The sequence below is a fragment of the Procambarus clarkii genome, chromosome 57 (assembly GCF_040958095.1).
Source record: "Procambarus clarkii isolate CNS0578487 chromosome 57, FALCON_Pclarkii_2.0, whole genome shotgun sequence".
Classification (NCBI taxonomy): Eukaryota; Metazoa; Arthropoda; class Malacostraca; order Decapoda; family Cambaridae; genus Procambarus; species Procambarus clarkii.
This window is the reverse complement of record NC_091206.1, coordinates 4,160,239-4,187,812: the sequence shown is the minus strand read 5'-3', so window position 1 is coordinate 4,187,812 and position 27,574 is coordinate 4,160,239.

Sequence of the window (27,574 nt, the reverse complement as noted above, 5' to 3'; positions counted from 1 at the left end):
CTAAATAATACGAAACCTCGCTCAATGATTTGAAGTTAAAATCCTCAAATATGGTAAAATTGTGACTTTTTTCACGTTTTTCATGTAGTTTGATATTACGTAAATATATTCATTTTTACCAATATTTCGATACTATTTCATGTAGTATCACGATATGTGAGTTGGCCTTCAAATCTCAGAATTTCCCATAATATTACATTTTAAGCAAGTTTTTTTGCATTTTGTTTCGTACGAAAAATCATCGTATATAGCAATATTTTGACGTTTATTATCTCCTTTTCCTTTATGTGATTTAAACAAAATATCATCGAATTAGGCAATATTTTGCCGTTTTTCCACGTTTTGTGAATTTTCAGTTTATTGTTATTAATTCATTAAATATACGATAAAAATGATGCAAACACATAATTGATTAGATAATAACCTTAAATACTTCATTTTCAATCATCTATTTGTTTCTCGTTAAAATACTGACTAAGATATTGAAAAGGGGAGAAGTTCGGTTTTTATTGCATATATCGACGTTTCAGCCGGATTAGAGCGGTTTTACGTGTATATCTTGCATCGGTAATATAACGGAAAATCAGGAACATTTTAGTTAATTCTTATGCAAACCCATTGGTTTTTATCATTTGTATTGGAAACAACATTGTCATATGTCTTTTCTTGGATCTAAATAATACGAAACCTCGCTGTATGATTTGAAGTTAAAATCCTCAAATATGGTAAAATAGTGACTTTTTTCACGTTTTTCATGTAGTTTGATATTACGTAAATATATTCATTTTTACCAATATTTCGATACTATTTCAAGTAGTATCACGATATGTGAGTTGGCCTTCAAATCTCAGAATTTCGCATAATATTGCATTTTAAGCAAGTTTTTTTGCATTTTGTTTCGTACGAAAAATCATCGTATATAGCAATATTTTGACGTTTATTATCTCCTTTTCCTTTAAGTGATTTAAACAAAATATCATCGAATTAGGCAATATTTTGCCGTTTTTTCACGTTTTTGTGAATTTTCAGTTTATTGTTATTAATTCATTAAATATACGATAAAAATGATGCAAACACATAATTGATTAGATAATAACATTAAATACTTCATTTTCAATCATCTATTTGTTTCTCGTTAAAATACTGAGTAAGATATTGAAAAGGGGAGAAGTTCGGTTTTTATTGCATATATCGACGTTTCAGCCGGATTAGAACGGTTTTACGTGTATATCTTCCATCGGTAATATAAACGGAAAATCAGGAACATTTTAGTTCATTCCATTTGTTTTTATCATTTGTATTGGAAACAACATTGTCATATGTCTTTTCTTGGATCTAAATAATACGAAACCTCGCTCAATGATTTGAAGTTAAAATCCTCAAATATGGTAAAATTGTGACTTTTTTCACGTTTTTCATGTAGTTTGATATTACGTAAATATATTCATCTTTACCAATATTTCGATACTATTTCATGTAGTATCACGATATGTGAGTTGGCCTTCAAATCTCAGAATTTCCCATAATATTGCATTTTAAGCAAGTTTTTTTGCATTTTGTTTCGTACGAAAAATCATCGTATATAGCAATATTTTGACGTTTATTATCTCCTTTTCCTTTATGTGATTTAAACAAAATATCATCGAATTAGGCAATATTTTGCCGTTTTTCCACGTTTTTGTGAATTTTCAGTTTATTGTTATTAATTCATTAAATATACGATAAAAATGATGCAAACACATAATTGATTAGATAATAACCTTAAATACTTCATTTTCAATCATCTATTTGTTTCTCGTTAAAATACTGACTAAGATATTGAAAAGGGGAGAAGTTCGGTTTTTATTGCATATATCGACGTTTCAGCCGGATTAGAGCGGTTTTACGTGTATATCTTCCATCGGTAATATAAACGGAAAATCAGGAACATTTTAGTTAATTCTTATGCAAACCCATTGGTTTTTATCATTTGTATTGGAAACAACATTGTCATATGTCTTTTCTTGGATCTAAATAATACGAAACCTCGCTGTATGATTTGAAGTTAAAATCTACAAATATGGTAAAATAGTGACTTTTTTCACGTTTTTCATGTAGTTTGATATTACGTAAATATATTCATTTTTACCAATATTTCGATACTATTTCATGTTTTATCACGATATGTCAGTTGGCCTTCAAATCTCAGAATTTCTCATAATATTGCATTTTAAGCAAGTTTTTTTGCATTTTGTTTCGTACGAAAAATCATCGAATTTAGCAATATTTTGACGTTTATTATCTCCTTTTCCTTTAAGTGATTTAAACAAAATATCATCGAATTAGGCAATATTTTGCCGTTTTTTCACGTTTTTGTGAATTTTCAGTTTATTGTTATTAATTCATTAAATATACGATAAAAATGATGCAAACACATAATTGATTAGATAATAACCTTAAATACTTCATTTTCAATCATCTATTTGTTTCTCGTTAAAATACTGAGTAAGATATTGAAAAGGGGAGAAGTTCGGGTTTTATTGCATATATCGACGTTTTAGCCGGATTAGAGCAGTTTTACGTGTACATCTTCCATCGGTAATATAAACGGAAAATCAGGAACATTTTAGTTAATTCTATTTGTTTTTAACATTTGTATTAGAAACAACATTGTCATATGTCTTTTCTTGGATCTAAATAATACGAAACCTCGCTCTATGATTTGATGTTAAAATCCTCAAATATGGTAAAATAGTGACTTTTTTCACGTTTTTCATGTAGTTTGATATTACGTAAATATATTCATTTTAACCAATATTTCGAAACTATTTCATGTAGTATCACGATATGTCAGTTGGCCTTCAAATCTCAGAATTTCGCATAATATTGCATTTTAAGCAAGTGTTTTTGGCATTTTGTTTCGTACGAAAAATCATCGAATTTAGCAATATTTTGACGTTTATTATCTCCTTTTCCTTTATGTGATTTTAACAAAATATCATCGAATTAGGCAATATTTTGCCGTTTTTCCACGTTTTTGTGAATTTTCAGTTTATTGTTATTAATTCATTAAATATACGATAAAAATGATGCAAACACATAATTGATTAGATAATAACCTTAAATACTTCATTTTCAATCATCTATTTGTTTCTCGTTAAAATACTGACTACGATATTGAAAAGGGGAGAAGTTCGGTTTTTATTGCATATATCGACGTTTCAGCCGGATTAGAGCGGTTTTACATGTATATCTTCCATCGGTAATATAAACGGAAAATCAGGAACATTTTAGTTAATTCTTATGAAAACCCATTGGTTTTTATCATTTGTATTGGAAACAACATTGTCATATGTCTTTTCTTGGATCTAAATAATACGAAACCTCGCTGTATGATTTGAAGTTAAAATCCTCAAATATGGTAAAATAGTGACTTTTTTCACGTTTTTCATGTAGTTTGATATTACGTAAATATATTCATTTTTACCAATATTTCGATACTATTTCAAGTAGTATCACGATATGTGAGTTGGCCTTCAAATCTCAGAATTTCGCATAATATTGCATTTTAAGCAAGTTTTTTTGCATTTTGTTTCGTACGAAAAATCATCGTATATAGCAATATTTTGACGTTTATTATCTCCTTTTCCTTTAAGTGATTTAAACAAAATATCATCGAATTAGGCAATATTTTGCCGTTTTTTCACGTTTTTGTGAATTTTCAGTTTATTGTTATTAATTCATTAAATATACGATAAAAATGATGCAAACACATAATTGATTAGATAATAACCTTAAATACTTCATTTTCAATCATCTATTTGTTTCTCGTTAAAATACTGAGTAAGATATTGAAAAGGGGAGAAGTTCGGGTTTTATTGCATATATCGACGTTTTAGCCGGATTAGAGCAGTTTTACGTGTACATCTTCCATCGGTAATATAAACGGAAAATCAGGAACATTTTAGTTAATTCCATTTGTTTTTAACATTTGTATTGGAAACAACATTGTCATATGTCTTTTCTTGGATCTAAATAATACGAAACCTCGCTCTATGATTTGATGTTAAAATCCTCAAATATGGTAAAATAGTGACTTTTTTCACGTTTTTCATGTAGTTTGATATTACGTAAATATATTCATTTTAACCAATATTTCGAAACTATTTCATGTAGTATCACGATATGTCAGTTGGCCTTCAAATCTCAGAATTTCGCATAATATTGCATTTTAAGCAAGTGTTTTTGGCATTTTGTTTCGTACGAAAAATCATCGAATTTAGCAATATTTTGACGTTTATTATCTCCTTTTCCTTTATGTGATTTTAACAAAATATCATCGAATTAGGCAATATTTTGCCGTTTTTCCACGTTTTTGTGAATTTTCAGTTTATTGTTATTAATTCATTAAATATACGATAAAAATGATGCAAACACATAATTGATTAGATAATAACCTTAAATACTTCATTTTCAATCATCTATTTGTTTCTCGTTAAAATACTGAATACGATATTGAAAAGGGGAGAAGTTCGGTTTTTATTGCATATATCGACGTTTCAGCCGGATTAGAGCGGTTTTACGTGTATATCTTCCATCGGTAATATAAACGGAAAATCAGGAACATTTTAGTTAATTCTTATGAAAACCCATTGGTTTTTATCATTTGTATTGGAAACAACATTGTCATATGTCTTTTCTTGGATCTAAATAATACGAAACCTCGCTGTATGATTTGAAGTTAAAATCCTCAAATATGGTAAAATAGTGACTTTTTTCACGTTTTTCATGTAGTTTGATATTACGTAAATATATTCATTTTTACCAATATTTCGATACTATTTCAAGTAGTATCACGATATGTGAGTTGGCCTTCAAATCTCAGAATTTCGCATAATATTGCATTTTAAGCAAGTTTTTTTGCATTTTGTTTCGTACGAAAAATCATCGTATATAGCAATATTTTGACGTTTATTATCTCCTTTTCCTTTAAGTGATTTAAACAAAATATCATCGAATTAGGCAATATTTTGCCGTTTTTTCACGTTTTTGTGAATTTTCAGTTTATTGTTATTAATTCATTAAATATACGATAAAAATGATGCAAACACATAATTGATTAGATAATAACCTTAAATACTTCATTTTCAATCATCTATTTGTTTCTCGTTAAAATACTGAGTAAGATATTGAAAAGGGGAGAAGTTCGGGTTTTATTGCATATATCGACGTTTTAGCCGGATTAGAGCAGTTTTACGTGTACATCTTCCATCGGTAATATAAACGGAAAATCAGGAACATTTTAGTTAATTCCATTTGTTTTTAACATTTGTATTGGAAACAACATTCTCATATGTCTTTTCTTGGATCTAAATAATACGAAACCTCGCTCTATGATTTGAAGTTAAAATCCTCAAATATGGTAAAATTGTGACTTTTTTCACGTTTTTCATGTAGTTTGATATTACGTAAATAAATTAATTTTTACCAATATTTCGATACTATTTCATGTAGTATCACGATATGTGAGTTGGCCTTCAAATCTCAGAATTTCGCATAATATTGCATTTTAAGCAAGTTTTTTTGCATTTTGTTTCGTACGAAAAATCATCGTATATAGCAATATTTTGACGTTTATTATCTCCTTTTCCTTTATGTGATTTAAACAAAATATCATCGAATTAGGCAATATTTTGCCGTTTTTCCACGTTTTTGTGAATTTTCAGTTTATTGTTATTAATTCATTAAATATACGATAAAAACGATGCAAACACATAATTGATTAGATAATAACCTTAAATACTTCATTTTCAATCATCTATTTGTTTCTCGTTAAAATACTGAGTAAGATGTTGAAAAGGGGAGAAGTTCGGTTTTTATTGCATATATCGACGTTTCAGCCGGATTAGAGCGGTTTTACGTGTATATCTTCCATAGGTAATATAAACGGAAAATCAGGAACATTTTAGTTAATTCTTATGAAAACCCATTGGTTTTTATCATTTGTATTGGAAAAAACATTGTCATATGTCTTTTCTTGGATCTAAATAATAAAGAAACCTCGCTGTATGATTTGAAGTTAAAATCCTCAAATATGGTAAAATAGTGACTTTTTTCACGTTTTTCATGTAGTTTGATATTACGTAAATATATTCATTTTTACCAATATTTCGATACTATTTCATGTTTTATCACAATATGTCAGTTGGCCTTCAAATCTCAGAATTTCGCATAATATTGCATTTTAAGCAAGTTTTTTTGCATTTTTGTTTCGTACGAAAAATCATCGAATTTAGCAATATTTTGACGTTTATTATCTCCTTTTCCTTTAAGTGATTTAAACAAAATATCATCGAATTAGGCAATATTTTACCGTTTTTTCACGTTTTTGTGAATTTTCAGTTTATTGTTATTAATTCATTAAATATACGATAAAAATGATGCAAACACATAATTGATTAAATAATAACATTAAATACTTCATTTTCAATCATCTATTTGTTTCTCGTTAAAATACTGAGTAAGATATTGAAAAGGGGAGAAGTTCGGTTTTTATTGCATATATCGACGTTTCAGCCGGATTAGAACGGTTTTACGTGTACATCTTCCATCGGTAATATAAACGAAAAATCAGGAACATTTTAGTTCATTCCATTTGTTTTTATCATTTGTATTGGAAACAACATTGTCATATGTCTTTTCTTGGATCTAAATAATACGAAACCTCGCTCAATGATTTGAAGTTAAAATCCTCAAATATGGTAAAATTGTGACTTTTTTCACGTTTTTCATGTAGTTTGATATTACGTAAATATATTCATTTTTACCAATATTTCGATACTATTTCATGTAGTATCACGATATGTGAGTTGGCCTTCAAATCTCAGAATTTCCCATAATATTGCATTTTAAGCAAGTTTTTTTGCATTTTGTTTCGTACGAAAAATCATCGTATATAGCAATATTTTGACGTTTATTATCTCCTTTTCCTTTATGTGATTTAAACAAAATATCATCGAATTAGGCAATATTTTGCCGTTTTTCCACGTTTTTGTGAATTTTCAGTTTATTGTTATTAATTCATTAAATATACGATAAAAATGATGCAAACACATAATTGATTAGATAATAACCTTAAATACTTCATTTTCAATCATCTATATGTTTCTCGTTAAAATACTGACTAAGATATTGAAAAGGGGAGAAGTTCGGTTTTTATTGCATATATCGACGTTTCAGCCGGATTAGAGCGGTTTTACGTGTATATCTTCCATCGGTAATATAAACGGAAAATCAGGAACATTTTAGTTAATTCTTATGAAAACCCATTGGTTTTTATCATTTGTATTGGAAACAACATTGTCATATGTCTTTTCTTGGATCTAAATAATACGAAACCTCGCTGTATGATTTGAAGTTAAAATCCACAAATATGGTAAAATAGTGACTTTTTTCACGTTTTTCATGTAGTTTGATATTACGTAAATATATTCATTTTTACCAATATTTCGATACTATTTCATGTTTTATCACGATATGTCAGTTGGCCTTCAAATCTCAGAATTTCTCATAATATTGCATTTTAAGCAAGTTTTTTTGCATTTTGTTTCGTACGAAAAATCATCGAATTTAGCAATATTTTGACGTTTATTATCTCCTTTTCCTTTAAGTGATTTAAACAAAATATCATCGAATTAGGCAATATTTTGCCGTTTTTTCACGTTTTTGTGAATTTTCAGTTTATTGTTATTAATTCATTAAATATACGATAAAAATGATGCAAACACATAATTGATTAGATAATAACCTTAAATACTTCATTTTCAATCATCTATTTGTTTCTCGTTAAAATACTGAGTAAGATATTGAAAAGGGGAGAAGTTCGGGTTTTATTGCATATATCGACGTTTTAGCCGGATTAGAGCAGTTTTACGTGTACATCTTCCATCGGTAATATAAACGGAAAATCAGGAACATTTTAGTTAATTCCATTTGTTTTTAACATTTGTATTGGAAACAACATTGTCATATGTCTTTTCTTGGATCTAAATAATACGAAACCTCGCTCTATGATTTGATGTTAAAATCCTCAAATATGGTAAAATAGTGACTTATTTCACGTTTTTCATGTAGTTTGATATTACGTAAATATATTCATTTTAACCAATATTTCGAAACTATTTCATGTAGTATCACGATATGTCAGTTGGCCTTCAAATCTCAGAATTTCGCATAATATTGCATTTTAAGCAAGTGTTTTTGGCATTTTGTTTCGTACGGAAAATCATCGAATTTAGCAATATTTTGACGTTTATTATCTCCTTTTCCTTTATGTGATTTTAACAAAATATCATCGAATTAGGCAATATTTTGCCGTTTTTCCACGTTTTTGTGAATTTTCAGTTTATTGTTATTAATTCATTAAATATACGATAAAAATGATGCAAACACATAATTGATTAGATAATAACCTTAAATACTTCATTTTCAATCATCTATTTGTTTCTCGTTAAAATACTGACTACGATATTGAAAAGGGGAGAAGTTCGGTTTTTATTGCATATATCGACGTTTCAGCCGGATTAGAGCGGTTTTACGTGTATATCTTCCATCGGTAATATAAACGGAAAATCAGGAACATTTTAGTTAATTCTTATGAAAACCCATTGGTTTTTATCATTTGTATTGGAAACAACATTGTCATATGTCTTTTCTTGGATCTAAATAATACGAAACCTCGCTGTATGATTTGAAGTTAAAATCCTCAAATATGGTAAAATAGTGACTTTTTTCACGTTTTTCATGTAGTTTGATATTACGTAAATATATTCATTTTTACCAATATTTCGATACTATTTCAAGTAGTATCACGATATGTGAGTTGGCCTTCAAATCTCAGAATTTCGCATAATATTGCATTTTAAGCAAGTTTTTTTGCATTTTGTTTCGTACGAAAAATCATCGTATATAGCAATATTTTGACGTTTATTATCTCCTTTTCGTTTAAGTGATTTAAACAAAATATCATCGAATTAGGCAATATTTTGCCGTTTTTTCACGTTTTTGTGAATTTTCAGTTTATTGTTATTAATTCATTAAATATACGATAAAAATGATGCAAACACATAATTGATTAGATAATAACCTTAAATACTTCATTTTCAATCATCTATTTGTTTCTCGTTAAAATACTGAGTAAGATATTGAAAAGGGGAGAAGTTCGGTTTTTATTGCATATATCGACGTTTCAGCCGGGTTAGATCAGTTTTACGTGTACATCTTCCATCGGTAATATAAACGGAAAATCAGGAACATTTTAGTTAATTCTAATGAAAACACATTGGTTTTTATCATTTGTATTGGAAACAACATTGTCATATGTCTTTTCTTGGATCTAAATAATACGAAACCTCGCTCTATGATTTGAAGTTAAAATCCTCAAATATGGTAAAATTGTGACTTTTTTCACGTTTTTCATGTAGTTTGATATTACGTAAATATATTCATTTTTACCAATATTTCGATACTATTTCATGTAGTATCACGATATGTGAGTTGGCCTTCTCAATCTCAGAATTTCGCATAATATTGCATTTTAAGCAAGTTATTTTGCATTTTGTTTCGTACGAAAAATCATCGTATATAGCAATATTTAGACGTTTATTATCTCCTTTTCCTTTATGTGATTTAAACAAAATATCATCGAATTAGGCAATATTTTGCCGTTTTTCCATGTTTTTGTGAATTTTCAGTTTATTGTTATTAATTCATTAAATATACGATAAAAACGATGCAAACACATAATTGATTAGATAATAACCTTAAATACTTCATTTTCAATCATCTATTTGTTTCTCGTTAAAATACTGACTAAGATATTGAAAAGGGGAGAAGTTCGGTTTTTATTGCATATATCGACGTTTCAGCCGGATTAGAGCGGTTTTACGTGTATATCTTCCATCGGTAATATAAACGGAAAATCAGGTACATTTTAGTTAATTCTTATGAAAACCCATTGGTTTTTATCATTTGTATTGGAAACAACATTGTCATATGTCTTTTCTTGGATCTAAATAATACGAAACCTCGCTGTATGATTTGAAGTTAAAATCCACAAATATGGTAAAATAGTGACTTTTTTCACGTTTTTCATGTAGTTTGATATTACTTAAATATATTCATTTTTACCAATATTTCGATACTATTTCATGTTTTATCACGATATGTCAGTTGGCCTTCAAATCTCAGAATTTCGCATAATATTGCATTTTAAGCAATTTTTTTTGCATTTTGTTTCGTACGAAAAATCATCGAATTTAGCAATATTTTGACGTTTATTATCTCCTTTTCCTTTAAGTGATTTAAACAAAATATCATCGAATTAGGCAATATTTTGCCGTTTTTTCACGTTTTTGTGAATTTTCAGTTTATTGTTATTAATTCATTAAATATACGATAAAAATGATGCAAACACATAATTGATTAGATAATAACCTTAAATACTTCATTTTCAATCATCTATTTGTTTCTCGTTAAAATACTGAGTAAGATATTGAAAAGGGGAGAAGTTCGGTTTTTATTGCATATATCGACGTTTTAGCCGGATTAGAGCAGTTTTACGTGTACATCTTCCATCGGTAATATAAACGGAAAATCAGGAACATTTTAGTTAATTCCATTTGTTTTTATCATTTGTATTGGAAACAACATTGTCATATGTCTTTTCTTGGATCTAAATAATACGAAACCTCGCTCAATGATTTGAAGTTAAAATCCTCAAATATGGTAAAATTGTGACTTTTTTCACGTTTTTCATGTAGTTTGATATTACGTAAATATATTCATTTTTACCAATATTTCGATACTATTTCATGTAGTATCACGATATGTGAGTTGGCCTTCAAATCTCAGAATTTCCCATAATATTGCATTTTAAGCAAGTTTTTTTGCATTTTGTTTCGTACGAAAAATCATCGTATATAGCAATATTTTGACGTTTATTATCTCCTTTTCCTTTATGTGATTTAAACAAAATATCATCGAATTAGGCAATATTTTGCCGTTTTTCCACGTTTTTGTGAATTTTCAGTTTATTGTTATTAATTCATTAAATATACGATAAAAATGATGCAAACACATAATTGATTAGATAATAACCTTAAATACTTCATTTTCAATCATCTATTTGTTTCTCGTTAAAATACTGACTAAGATATTGAAAAGGGGAGAAGTTCGGTTTTTATTGCATATATCGACGTTTCAGCCGGATTAGAGCGGTTTTACGTGTATATCTTCCATCGGTAATATAAACGGAAAATCAGGAACATTTTAGTTAATTCTTATGAAAACCCATTGGTTTTTATCATTTGTATTGGAAACAACATTGTCATATGTCTTTTCTTGGATTTAAATAATACGAAACCTCGCTGTATGATTTGAAGTTAAAATCCTCAAATATGGTAAAATAGTGACTTTTTTCACGTTTTTCATGTAGTTTGATATTACGTAAATATATTCATTTTTACCAATATTTCGATACTATTTCAAGTAGTATCACGATATGTGAGTTGGCCTTCAAATCTCAGAATTTCGCATAATATTGCATTTTAAGCAAGTTTTTTTGCATTTTGTTTCGTACGAAAAATCATCGTATATAGCAATATTTTGACGTTTATTATCTCCTTTTCCTTTAATTGATTTAAACAAAATATCATCGAATTAGGCAATATTTTGCCGTTTTTTCACGTTTTTGTGAATTTTCAGTTTATTGTTATTAATTCATTAAATATCCGATAAAAATGATGCAAACACATAATTGATTAGATAATAACCTTAAATACTTCATTTTCAATCATCTATATGTTTCTCGTTAAAATACTGAGTAAGATATTGAAAAGGAAAGAAGTTCGGTTTTTATTGCATATATTGACGTTTCAGCCGGGTTAGAGCAGTTTTACGTGTACATCTTCCATCGGTAATATAAACGGAAAATCAGGAACATTTTAGTTAATTCTAATGAAAACACATTGGTTTTTATCATTTGTATTGGAAACAACATTGTCATATGTCTTTTCTTGGATCTAAATAATACGAAACCTCGCTCTATGATTTGAAGTTAAAATCCTCAAATATGGTAAAATTGTGACTTTTTTCACGTTTTTCATGTAGTTTGATATTACGTAAATATATTCATTTTTACCAATATTTCGATACTATTTCATGTAGTATCACGATATGTGAGTTGGCCTTCTCAATCTCAGAATTTCGCATAATATTGCATTTTAAGCAAGTTATTTTGCATTTTGTTTCGTACGAAAAATCATCGTATATAGCAATATTTTGACGTTTATTATCTCCTTTTAATTTATGTGATTTAAACAAAATATCATCGAATTAGGCAATATTTTGCCGTTTTTCCATGTTTTTGTGAATTTTCAGTTTATTGTTATTAATTCATTAAATATACGATAAAAACGATGCAAACACATAATTGATTAGATAATAACCTTAAATACTTCATTTTCAATCATCTATTTGTTTCTCGTTAAAATACTGACTAAGATATTGAAAAGGGGAGAAGTTCGGTTTTTATTGCATATATCGACGTTTCAGCCGGATTAGAGCGGTTTTACGTGTATATCTTCCATCGGTAATATAAACGGAAAATCAGGAACATTTTAGTTAATTCTTATGAAAACCCATTGGTTTTTATCATTTGTATTGGAAACAACATTGTCATATGTCTTTTCTTGGATCTAAATAATACGAAACCTCGCTGTATGATTTGAAGTTAAAATCCACAAATATGGTAAAATAGTGACTTTTTTCACGTTTTTCATGTAGTTTGATATTACGTAAATATATTCATTTTTACCAATATTTCGATACTATTTCATGTTTTATCACGATATGTCAGTTGGCCTTCAAATCTCAGAATTTCGCATAATATTGCATTTTAAGCAAGTTTTTTTGCATTTTGTTTCGTACGAAAAATCATCGAATTTAGCAATATTTTGACGTTTATTATCTCCTTTTCCTTTAAGTGATTTAAACAAAATATCATCGAATTAGGCAATATTTTGCCGTTTTTTCACGTTTTTGTGAATTTTCAGTTTATTGTTATTAATTCATTAAATATACGATAAAAATGATGCAAACACATAATTGATTAGATAATAACCTTAAATACTTCATTTTCAATCATCTATTTGTTTCTCGTTAAAATACTGAGTAAGATATTGAAAAGGGGAGAAGTTCGGTTTTTATTGCATATATCGACGTTTTAGCCGGATTAGAGCAGTTTTACGTGTACATCTTCCATCGGTAATATAAACGGAAAATCAGGAACATTTTAGTTAATTCCATTTGTTTTTATCATTTGTATTGGAAACAACATTGTCATATGTCTTTTCTTGGATCTAAATAATACGAAACCTCGCTCTATGATTTGATGTTAAAATCCTCAAATATGGTAAAATAGTGACTTTTTTCACGTTTTTCATGTAGTTTGATATTACGTAAATATATTCATTTTAACCAATATTTCGAAACTATTTCATGTAGTATCACGATATGTCAGTTGGCCTTCAAATCTCAGAATTTCGCATAATATTGCATTTTAAGCAAGTGTTTTTGGCATTTTGTTTCGTACGAAAAATCATCGAATTTAGCAATATTTTGACGTTTATTATCTCCTTTTCCTTTATGTGATTTTAACAAAATATCATCGAATTAGGCAATATTTTGCCGTTTTTCCACGTTTTTGTGAATTTTCAGTTTATTGTTATTAATTCATTAAATATACGATAAAAATGATGCAAACACATAATTGATTAGATAATAACCTTAAATACTTCATTTTCAATCATCTATTTGTTTCTCGTTAAAATACTGAGTAAGATATTGAAAAGGGGAGAAGTTCGGTTTTTATTGCATATATCGACGTTTCAGCCGGGTTAGAGCAGTTTTACGTGTACATCTTCCATCGGTAATATAAACGGAAAATCAGGAACATTTTAGTTAATTCTAATGAAAACACATTGGTTTTTATCATTTGTATTGGAAACAACATTGTCATATGTCTTTTCTTGGATCTAAATAATACGAAACCTCGCTCTATGATTTGAAGTTAAAATCCTCAAATATGGTAAAATTGTGACTTTTTTCACGTTTTTCATGTAGTTTGATATTACGTAAATATATTCATTTTTACCAATATTTCGATACTATTTCATGTAGTATCACGATATGTGAGTTGGCCTTCTCAATCTCAGAATTTCGCATAATATTGCATTTTAAGCAAGTTTTTTTGCATTTTGTTTCGTACGAAAAATCATCGTATATAGCAATATTTTGACGTTTATTATCTCCTTTTCCTTTATGTGATTTAAACAAAATATCATCGAATTAGGCAATATTTTGCCGTTTTTCCACGTTTTTGTGAATTTTCAGTTTATTGTTATTAATTCATTAAATATACGATAAAAATGATGCAAACACATAATTGATTAGATAATAACCTTAAATACTTCATTTTCAATCATCTATTTGTTTCTCGTTAAAATACTGACTAAGATATTGAAAAGGGGAGAAGTTCGGTTTTTATTGCATATATCGACGTTTCAGCCGGATTAGAGCGGTTTTACGTGTATATCTTCCATCGGTAATATAAACGGAAAATCAGGAACATTTTAGTTAATTCTTATGAAAACCCATTGGTTTTTATCATTTGTATTGGAAACAACATTGTCATATGTCTTTTCTTGGATTTAAATAATACGAAACCTCGCTGTATGATTTGAAGTTAAAATCCTCAAATATGGTAAAATAGTGACTTTTTTCACGTTTTTCATGTAGTTTGATATTACGTAAATATATTCATTTTTACCAATATTTCGATACTATTTCAAGTAGTATCACGATATGTGAGTTGGCCTTCAAATCTCAGAATTTCGCATAATATTGCATTTTAAGCAAGTTTTTTTGCATTTTGTTTCGTACGAAAAATCATCGTATATAGCAATATTTTGACGTTTATTATCTCCTTTTCCTTTAATTGATTTAAACAAAATATCATCGAATTAGGCAATATTTTGCCGTTTTTTCACGTTTTTGTGAATTTTCAGTTTATTGTTATTAATTCATTAAATATCCGATAAAAATGATGCAAACACATAATTGATTAGATAATAACCTTAAATACTTCATTTTCAATCATCTATTTGTTTCTCGTTAAAATACTGAGTAAGATATTGAAAAGGAAAGAAGTTCGGTTTTTATTGCATATATTGACGTTTCAGCCGGGTTAGAGCAGTTTTACGTGTACATCTTCCATCGGTAATATAAACGGAAAATCAGGAACATTTTAGTTAATTCTAATGAAAACACATTGGTTTTTATCATTTGTATTGGAAACAACATTGTCATATGTCTTTTCTTGGATCTAAATAATACGAAACCTCGCTCTATGATTTGAAGTTAAAATCCTCAAATATGGTAAAATTGTGACTTTTTTCACGTTTTTCATGTAGTTTGATATTACGTAAATATATTCATTTTTACCAATATTTCGATACTATTTCATGTAGTATCACGATATGTGAGTTGGCCTTCTCAATCTCAGAATTTCGCATAATATTGCATTTTAAGCAAGTTATTTTGCATTTTGTTTCGTACGAAAAATCATCGTATATAGCAATATTTTGACGTTTATTATCTCCTTTTCCTTTATGTGATTTAAACAAAATATCATCGAATTAGGCAATATTTTGCCGTTTTTCCATGTTTTTGTGAATTTTCAGTTTATTGTTATTAATTCATTAAATATACGATAAAAACGATGCAAACACATAATTGATTAGATAATAACCTTAAATACTTCATTTTCAATCATCTATTTGTTTCTCGTTAAAATACTGACTAAGATATTGAAAAGGGGAGAAGTTCGGTTTTTATTGCATATATCGACGTTTCAGCCGGATTAGAGCGGTTTTACGTGTATATCTTCCATCGGTAATATAAACGGAAAATCAGGAACATTTTAGTTAATTCTTATGAAAACCCATTGGTTTTTATCATTTGTATTGGAAACAACATTGTCATATGTCTTTTCTTGGATCTAAATAATACGAAACCTCGCTGTATGATTTGAAGTTAAAATCCACAAATATGGTAAAATAGTGACTTTTTTCACGTTTTTCATGTAGTTTGATATTACGTAAATATATTCATTTTTACCAATATTTCGATACTATTTCATGTTTTATCACGATATGTCAGTTGGCCTTCAAATCTCAGAATTTCGCATAATATTGCATTTTAAGCAAGTTTTTTTGCATTTTGTTTCGTACGAAAAATCATCGAATTTAGCAATATTTTGACGTTTATTATCTCCTTTTCCTTTAAGTGATTTAAACAAAATATCATCGAATTAGGCAATATTTTGCCGTTTTTTCACGTTTTTGTGAATTTTCAGTTTATTGTTATTAATTCATTAAATATACGATAAAAATGATGCAAACACATAATTGATTAGATAATAACCTTAAATACTTCATTTTCAATCATCTATTTGTTTCTCGTTAAAATACTGAGTAAGATATTGAAAAGGGGAGAAGTTCGGTTTTTATTGCATATATCGACGTTTTAGCCGGATTAGAGCAGTTTTACGTGTACATCTTCCATCGGTAATATAAACGGAAAATCAGGAACATTTTAGTTAATTCCATTTGTTTTTATCATTTGTATTGGAAACAACATTGTCATATGTCTTTTCTTGGATCTAAATAATACGAAACCTCGCTCTATGATTTGATGTTAAAATCCTCAAATATGGTAAAATAGTGACTTTTTTCACGTTTTTCATGTAGTTTGATATTACGTAAATATATTCATTTTAACCAATATTTCGAAACTATTTCATGTAGTATCACGATATGTCAGTTGGCCTTCAAATCTCAGAATTTCGCATAATATTGCATTTTAAGCAAGTGTTTTTGGCATTTTGTTTCGTACGAAAAATCATCGAATTTAGCAATATTTTGACGTTTATTATCTCCTTTTCCTTTATGTGATTTTAACAAAATATCATCGAATTAGGCAATATTTTGCCGTTTTTCCACGTTTTTGTGAATTTTCAGTTTATTGTTATTAATTCATTAAATATACGATAAAAATGATGCAAACACATAATTGATTAGATAATAACCTTAAATACTTCATTTTCAATCATCTATTTGTTTCTCGTTAAAATACTGAGTAAGATATTGAAAAGGGGAGAAGTTCGGTTTTTATTGCATATATCGACGTTTCAGCCGGGTTAGAGCAGTTTTACGTGTACATCTTCCATCGGTAATATAAACGGAAAATCAGGAACATTTTAGTTAATTCTAATGAAAACACATTGGTTTTTATCATTTGTATTGGAAACAACATTGTCATATGTCTTTTCTTGGATCTAAATAATACGAAACCTCGCTCTATGATTTGAAGTTAAAATCCTCAAATATGGTAAAATTGTGACTTTTTTCACGTTTTTCATGTAGTTTGATATTACGTAAATATATTCATTTTTACCAATATTTCGATACTATTTCATGTAGTATCACGATATGTGAGTTGGCCTTCTCAATCTCAGAATTTCGCATAATATTGCATTTTAAGCAAGTTATTTTGCATTTTGTTTCGTACGAAAAATCATCGTATATAGCAATATTTTGACGTTTATTATCTCCTTTTCCTTTATGTGATTTAAACAAAATGTCATCGAATTAGGCAATATTTTGCCGTTTTTCCATGTTTTTGTGAATTTTCAGTTTATTGTTATTAATTCATTAAATATACGATAAAAACGATGCAAACACATAATTGATTAGATAATAACCTTAAATACTTCATTTTCAATCATCTATTTGTTTCTCGTTAAAATACTGACTAAGATATTGAAAAGGGGAGAAGTTCGGTTTTTATTGCATATATCGACGTTTCAGCCGGATTAGAGCGGTTTTACGTGTATATCTTCCATCGGTAATATAAACGGAAAATCAGGAACATTTTAGTTAATTCTTATGAAAACCCATTGGTTTTTATCATTTGTATTGGAAACAACATTGTCATATGTCTTTTCTTGGATCTAAATAATACGAAACCTCGCTGTATGATTTGAAGTTAAAATCCACAAATATGGTAAAATAGTGACTTTTTTCACGTTTTTCATGTAGTTTGATATTACGTAAATATATTCATTTTTACCAATATTTCGATACTATTTCATGTTTTATCACGATATGTCAGTTGGCCTTCAAATCTCAGAATTTCGCATAATATTGCATTTTAAGCAAGTTTTTTTGCATTTTGTTTCGTACGAAAAATCATCGAATTTAGCAATATTTTGACGTTTATTATCTCCTTTTCCTTTAAGTGATTTAAACAAAATATCATCGAATTAGGCAATATTTTGCCGTTTTTTCACGTTTTTGTGAATTTTCAGTTTATTGTTATTAATTCATTAAATATACGATAAAAATGATGCAAACACATAATTGATTAGATAATAACCTTAAATACTTCATTTTCAATCATCTATTTGTTTCTCGTTAAAATACTGAGTAAGATATTGAAAAGGGGAGAAGTTCGGTTTTTATTGCATATATCGACGTTTTAGCCGGATTAGAGCAGTTTTACGTGTACATCTTCCATCGGTAATATAAACGGAAAATCAGGAACATTTTAGTTAATTCCATTTGTTTTTATCATTTGTATTGGAAACAACATTGTCATATGTCTTTTCTTGGATCTAAATAATACGAAACCTCGCTCTATGATTTGATGTTAAAATCCTCAAATATGGTAAAATAGTGACTTTTTTCACGTTTTTCATGTAGTTTGATATTACGTAAATATATTCATTTTAACCAATATTTCGAAACTATTTCATGTAGTATCACGATATGTCAGTTGGCCTTCAAATCTCAGAATTTCGCATAATATTGCATTTTAAGCAAGTGTTTTTGGCATTTTGTTTCGTACGAAAAATCATCGAATTTAGCAATATTTTGACGTTTATTATCTCCTTTTCCTTTATGTGATTTTAACAAAATATCATCGAATTAGGCAATATTTTGCCGTTTTTCCACGTTTTTGTGAATTTTCAGTTTATTGTTATTAATTCATTAAATATACGATAAAAATGATGCAAACACATAATTGATTAGATAATAACCTTAAATACTTCATTTTCAATCATCTATTTGTTTCTCGTTAAAATACTGACTAAGATATTGAAAAGGGGAGAAGTTCGGTTCTTATTGCATATATCGACGTTTCAGCCGGATTAGAGCGGTTTTACGTGTATATCTTCCATCGGTAATATAAACGGAAAATCAGGAACATTTTAGTTAATTCTTATGAAAACCCATTGGTTTTTATCATTTGTATTGGAAACAACATTGTCATATGTCTTTTCTTGGATCTAAATAATACGAAACCTCGCTGTATGATTTGAAGTTAAAATCCACAAATATGGTAAAATAGTGACTTTTTTCACGTTTTTCATGTAGTTTGATATTACGTAAATATATTCATTTTTACCAATATTTCGATACTATTTCATGTTTTATCACGATATGTCAGTTGGCCTTCAAATCTCAGAATTTCGCATAATATTGCATTTTAAGCAAGTTTTTTTGCATTTTGTTTCGTACGAAAAATCATCGAATTTAGCAATATTTTGACGTTTATTATCTCCTTTTCCTTTAAGTGATTTAAACAAAATATCATCGAATTAGGCAATATTTGGCCGTTTTTTCACGTTTTTGTGAATTTTCAGTTTATTGTTATTAATTCATTAAATATACGATAAAAATGATGCAAACACATAATTGATTAGATAATAACCTTAAATACTTCATTTTCAATCATCTATTTGTTTCTCGTTAAAATACTGAGTAAGATATTGAAAAGGGGAGAAGTTCGGTTTTTATTGCATATATCGACGTTTTAGCCGGATTAGAGCAGTTTTACGTGTACATCTTCCATCGGTAATATAAACGGAAAATCAGGAACATTTTAGTTAATTCCATTTGTTTTTATCATTTGTATTGGAAACAACATTGTCATATGTCTTTTCTTGGATCTAAATAATACGAAACCTCGCTCTATGATTTGATGTTAAAATCCTCAAATATGGTAAAATAGTGACTTTTTTCACGTTTTTCATGTAGTTTGATATTACGTAAATATATTCATTTTAACCAATATTTCGAAACTATTTCATGTAGTATCACGATATGTCAGTTGGCCTTCAAATCTCAGAATTTCGCATAATATTGCATTTTAAGCAAGTGTTTTTGGCATTTTGTTTCGTACGAAAAATCATCGAATTTAGCAATATTTTGACGTTTATTATCTCCTTTTCCTTTATGTGATTTTAACAAAATATCATCGAATTAGGCAATATTTTGCCGTTTTTCCACGTTTTTGTGAATTTTCAGTTTATTGTTATTAATTCATTAAATATACGATAAAAATGATGCAAACACATAATTGATTAGATAATAACCTTAAATACTTCATTTTCAATCATCTATTTGTTTCTCGTTAAAATACTGACTAAGATATTGAAAAGGGGAGAAGTTCGGTTTTTATTGCATATATCGACGTTTCAGCCGGATTAGAGCGGTTTTACGTGTATATCTTCCATCGGTAATATAAACGGAAAATCAGGAACATTTTAGTTAATTCTTATGAAAACCCATTGGTTTTTATCATTTGTATTGGAAACAACATTGTCATATGTCTTTTCTTGGATCTAAATAATACGAAACCTCGCTGTATGATTTGAAGTTAAAATCCTCAAATATGGTAAAATAATGACTTTTTTCACGTTTTTCATGTAGTTTGATATTACGTAAATATATTCATTTTTACCAATATTTCGATACTATTTCATGTAGTATCACGATATGTGAGTTGGCCTTCAAATCTCAGAATTTCGCATAATATTGCATTTTAAGCAAGTTTTTTTGCATTTTGTTTCGTACGAAAAATCATCGTATATAGCAATATTTTGACGTTTATTATCTCCTTTTCCTTTAAGTGATTTAAACAAAATATCATCGAATTAGGCAATATTTTGCCGTTTTTTCACGTTTTTGTGAATTTTCAGTTTATTGTTATTAATTCATTAAATATACGATAAAAATGATGCAAACACATAATTGATTGGATAATAACCTTAAATACTTCATTTTCAATCATCTATTTGTTTCTCGTTAAAATACTGAGTAAGATATTGAAAAGGGGAGAAGTTCGGTTTTTATTGCATATATCGACGTTTCAGCCGGATTAGAGCGGTTTTACGTGTACATCTTCCATCGGTAATATAAACGGAAAATCAGGAACATTTTAGTTAATTCCATTGGTTTTTATCATTTGTATTGGAAACAACATTGTCATATGTCTTTTCTTGGATCTAAATAATACGAAACCTCGCTCTATGATTTGAAGTTAAAATCCTCAAATATGGTAAAATAGTGACTTTTTTCACGTTTTTCATGTAGTTTGGTATTACGTAAATATATTCATTTTTACCAATATTTCGATACTATTTCATGTAGTATCACGATATGTGAGTTGGCCTTCAAATCTCAGAATTTCGCATAATATTGCATTTTAAGCAAGTTTTTTTGCATTTTGTTTCGTACGAAAAATCATCGAAAATAGCAATATTTTGACGTTTATTATCTCATTTTCCTTTATGTGATTTCAACAAAATATCATCGAATTAGGCAATAATTTTGCCGTTTTTCCACGTTTTTGTGAATTTTCAGTTTATTGTTATTAATTCATTAAATATACGATAAAAATGATGCAAACACATAATTGATTAGATAATAACCTTAAATACTTCATTTTCAATCATCTATTTGTTTCTCGTTAAAATACTGAGTAAGATATTGAAAAGGGGAGAAGTTCGTTTTTTTTGCATATATCGACGTTTCAGCCGGATTAGAGCGGTTTTACGTGTATATCTTCCATCGGTAATATAAACGGAAAATCAGGAATATTTTAGTTAATTCCATTGGTTTTTATCATTTGTATTGGAAACAACATTGTCATATGTCATTTCTTGAATCTAAATTATACGAAACCTCGCTCTATGATTTGAAGTTAAAATCCTCAAATATGGTAAAATAGTGACTTTTTTCACGTTTTTAATGTAGTTTGATATTACGTAAATATATTCATTTTTACCAATATTTCGATACTATTTCATGTAGTATCACGATATGTGATTTGGCCTTCAAATCTTAGAATTTCGCATAATATTGCATTTTAAGCAAGTTTTCTTGCATTTTGTTTCGAACGAAAAATCATCGAATTTAGCAATATTTTGACGTTTATTATCTCCTTTTCCTTTACGTGATTTAAACAAAATATCATCGAATTAGGCAGTATTTTGCCGTTTTTTAACGTTTTTGTGAATTTTCAGTTTATTGTTATTAATTCATTAAATATACGATAAAAATGATGCAAACACATAATTGATTAGATAATAACCTTAAATACTTCATTTTCAATCATCTATTTGTTTCTCGTTAAAATACTGAGTAAGATATTGAAAAGGGGAGAAGTTCGGGTTTTTATTGCATATATCGACGTTTCAGCCGAATTAGAGCGGTTTTACGTGTACATTTTCCATCGGTAATATAAACGGAAAATCAGGAACATTTTAGTAAATTCCATTGGTTTTTATCATTTGTATTGGAAACAACATTGTCATATGTCTTTTCTTGGATCTAAATAATACGAAACCTCGCTCTATGATTTGAAGTTAAAATCCTCAAATATGGTAAAATAGTGACTTTTTTCACGTTTTTCATGTAGTTTGATATTACGTAAATATATTCAGTTTTACCAATATTTCGATACTATTTCATGTAGTATCACGATATGTGAGTTGGCCTTCAAATCTCAGAATTTCGCATAATATTGCATTTTAAGCAAGTTTTTTTGCATTTTGTTTCGTACGAAAAATCATCGAATATAGCAATATTTTGACGTTTATTATCTCAATTTCCTTTATGTGATTTCAACAAAATATCATCGAATTAGGCAATATTTTGCCGTTTTTCCACGTTTTTGTGAATTTTCAGTTTATTGTTATTAATTCATTAAATATACGATAAAAATGATGCAAACACATAATTGATTGGATAATAACCTTAAATACTTCATTTTCAATCATCTATTTGTTTCTCGTTAAAATACTGAGTAAGATATTGAAAAGGGGAGAAGTTCGGTTTTTATTGCATATATCGACGTTTCAGCCGGATTAGAGCGGTTTTACGTGTACATCTTCCATCGGTAATATAAACGGAAAATCAGGAACATTTTAGTTAATTCCATTGGTTTTTATCATTTGTATTGGAAACAACATTGTCATATGTCTTTTCTTGGATCTAAATAATACGAAACCTCGCTCTATGATTTGAAGTTAAAATCCTCAAATATGGTAAAATAGTGACTTTTTTCACGTTTTTCATGTAGTTTGGTATTACGTAAATATATTCATTTTTACCAATATTTCGATACTATTTCATGTAGTATCACGATATGTGAGTTGGCCTTCAAATCTCAGAATTTCGCATAATATTGCATTTTAAGCAAGTTTTTTTGCATTTTGTTTCGTACGAAAAATCATCGAAAATAGCAATATTTTGACGTTTATTATCTCATTTTCCTTTATGTGATTTCAACAAAATATCATCGAATTAGGCAATAATTTTGCCGTTTTTCCACGTTTTTGTGAATTTTCAGTTTATTGTTATTAATTCATTAAATATACGATAAAAATGATGCAAACACATAATTGATTAGATAATAACCTTAAATACTTCATTTTCAATCATCTATTTGTTTCTCGTTAAAATACTGAGTAAGATATTGAAAAGGGGAGAAGTTCGTTTTTTTTGCATATATCGACGTTTCAGCCGGATTAGAGCGGTTTTACGTGTATATCTTCCATCGGTAATATAAACGGAAAATCAGGAATATTTTAGTTAATTCCATTGGTTTTTATCATTTGTATTGGAAACAATATTGTCATATGTCATTTCTTGAATCTAAATTATACGAAACCTCGCTCTATGATTTGAAGTTAAAATCCTCAAATATGGTAAAATAGTGACTTTTTTCACGTTTTTAATGTAGTTTGATATTACGTAAATATATTCATTTTTACCAATATTTCGATACTATTTCATGTAGTATCACGATATGTGATTTGGCCTTCAAATCTTAGAATTTCGCATAATATTGCATTTTAAGCAAGTTTTCTTGCATTTTGTTTCGAACGAAAAATCATCGAATTTAGCAATATTTTGACGTTTATTATCTCCTTTTCCTTTACGTGATTTAAACAAAATATCATCGAATTAGGCAGTATTTTGCCGTTTTTTAACGTTTTTGTGAATTTTCAGTTTATTGTTATTAATTCATTAAATATACGATAAAAATGATGCAAACACATAATTGATTAGATAATAACCTTAAATACTTCATTTTCAATCATCTATTTGTTTCTCGTTAAAATACTGAGTAAGATATTGAAAAGGGGAGAAGTTCGGTTTTTATTGCATATATCGACGTTTCAGCCGAATTAGAGCGGTTTTACGTGTACATTTTCCATCGGTAATATAAACGGAAAATCAGGAACATTTTAGTAAATTCCATTGGTTTTTATCATTTGTATTGGAAACAACATTGTCATATGTCTTTTCTTGGATCTAAATAATACGAAACCTCGCTCTATGATTTGAAGTTAAAATCCTCAAATATGGTAAAATAGTGACTTTTTTCACGTTTTTCATGTAGTTTGATATTACGTAAATATATTCAGTTTTACCAATATTTCGATACTATTTCATGTAGTATCACGATATGTGAGTTGGCCTTCAAATCTCAGAATTTCGCATAATATTGCATTTTAAGCAAGTTTTTTTGCATTTTGTTTCGTACGAAAAATCATCGAATATAGCAATATTTTGACGTTTATTATCTCAATTTCCTTTATGTGATTTCAACAAAATATCATTGAATTAGGCAATATTTTGCCGTTTTTCCACGTTTTTGTGAATTTTCAGTTTATTGTTATTAATTCATTAAATATACGATAAAAATGATGCAAACACATAATTGATTGGATAATAACCTTAAATACTTCATTTTCAATCATCTATTTGTTTCTCGTTAAAATACTGAGTAAGATATTGAAAAGGGGAGAAGTTCGGTTTTTATTGCATATATCGACGTTTCAGCCGGATTAGAGCGGTTTTACGTGTACATCTTCCATCGGTAATATAAACGGAAAATCAGGAACGTTTTAGTTAATTCCATTGGTTTTTATCATTTGTATTGGAAACAACATTGTCATATGTCTTTTTTGGATCTAAATAATACGAAACCTCGCTCTATGATTTGAAGTTAAAATCCTCAAATATGGTAAAATAGTGACTTTTTTCACGTTTTTCATGTAGTTTGATATTACGTAAATATATTCATTTTTACCAATATTTCGATACTATTTCATGTAGTATCACGATATGTGAGTTGGCCTTCAAATCTCAGAATTTCGCATAATATTGCATTTTAAGCAAGTTTTTTTGCATTTTGTTTCGTACGAAAAATCATCGAAAATAGCAATATTTTGACGTTTATTATCTCATTTTCCTATATGTGATTTCAACAAAATATCATCGAATTAGGCAATAATTTTGCCGTTTTTCCACGTTTTTGTGAATTTTCAGTTTATTGTTATTAATTCATTAAATATACGATAAAAATGATGCAAACACATAATTGATTAGATAATAACCTTAAATACTTCATTTTCAATCATCTATTTGTTTCTCGTTAAAATACTGAGTAAGATATTGAAAAGGGGAGAAGTTCGGTTTTTATTGCATATATCGACGTTTCAGCCGGATTAGAGCGGTTTTACGTGTACATTTTCCATCGGTAATATAAACGGAAAATCAGGAACATTTTAGTTAATTCCATTGTTTTTTATCATTTGTATTGGAAACAACATTGTCATATGTCTTTTCTTGGATCTAAATAATACGAAACCTCGCTCTATGATTTGAAGTTAAAATCCTCAAATATGGTATAATAGTGACTTTTTTCACGTTTTTAATGTAGTTTGATATTACGTATATATATTCATTTTTACCAATATTTCGATACTATTTCATGTAGTATCACGATATGTGATTTGGCCTTCAAATCTTAGAATTTCGCATAATATTGCATTTTAAGCAAGTTTTCTTGCATTTTGTTTCGTACGAAAAATCATCGAATTTAGCAATATTTTTACGTTTATCATCCCCTTTTCCTTTATGTGATTTAGACAAAATATCAACGAATTAGGCAATATTTTGCCGTTTTTCCACTTTTTTGTGAATTTTCAGTTTATTGTTAATAATTCATTAAATATACGATAAAAATGATGCAAACACATAATTGATTAGAAATTAACCTTAAATACTTCATTTTCAATCAACCATTTGTTTCTCATTAAAATACTGAGTAGGATATTGAAAAGGGGAGAAGTTCGGTTTATATTGCATGTATCGACGTTTCAGCAGGATTAGAGCGGCTTTACGTGTACATCTTCCATCGGTAATATAAACGGATAATCAGGAACATTTTAGTTATTACTAATGAAAACACATTGATTTTTATCATTTTTATTGGAAACAACATTGTCATGTCTTTTCTTGGATCTAAATAAAACGAAACCTCGCTCTATGATTTGAAGTTAAAATCCTCAAATATGATAAAATAGTGACTTTTTCACGTTAATCATTTAGTTTGATATTACGTAAATATATTCATTTTTACCAATATTTCGATACTATTTCATGTAGTATCACAATATGTGATTTGGCCTTCAAATCTCAGAATGTCGCATAATATTGCATTTTAAGCAAGTTTTCTTGCATTTTGTTTCGAACGAAAAATCATCGAATTTAGCAATATTTTGACGTTTATTATCTCCTTTTCCTTTATGTGATTTAAACAAAATATCATCGAATTAGGCAATATTTTGCCTTTTTTAACGTTTTTGTGAATTTTCAGTTTATTGTTATTAATTCATTAAATATACGATAAAAATGATGCAAACACATAATTGATTAGATAATAACCTTAAATACTTCATTTTCAATCATCTATTTGTTTCTCGTTAAAATACTGAGTAAGATATTGAAAAGGGGAGAAGTTCGGTTTTTATTGCATATATCGACGTTTCAGCCGGATTAGAGCGGTTTTACGTGTACATTTTCCATCGGTAATATAAACGGAAAATCAGGAACATTTTAGTTAATTCCATTGGTTTTTATCATTTGTATTGGAAACAACATTGTCATATGTCTTTTCTTGGATCTAAATAATACGAAACCTCGCTGTATGATTTGAAGTTAAAATCCACAAATATGGTAAAATAGTGACTTTTTTCACGTTTTTCATGTAGTTTGATATTACGTAAATATATTCATTTTTACCAATATTTCGATACTATTTCATGTTTTATCAC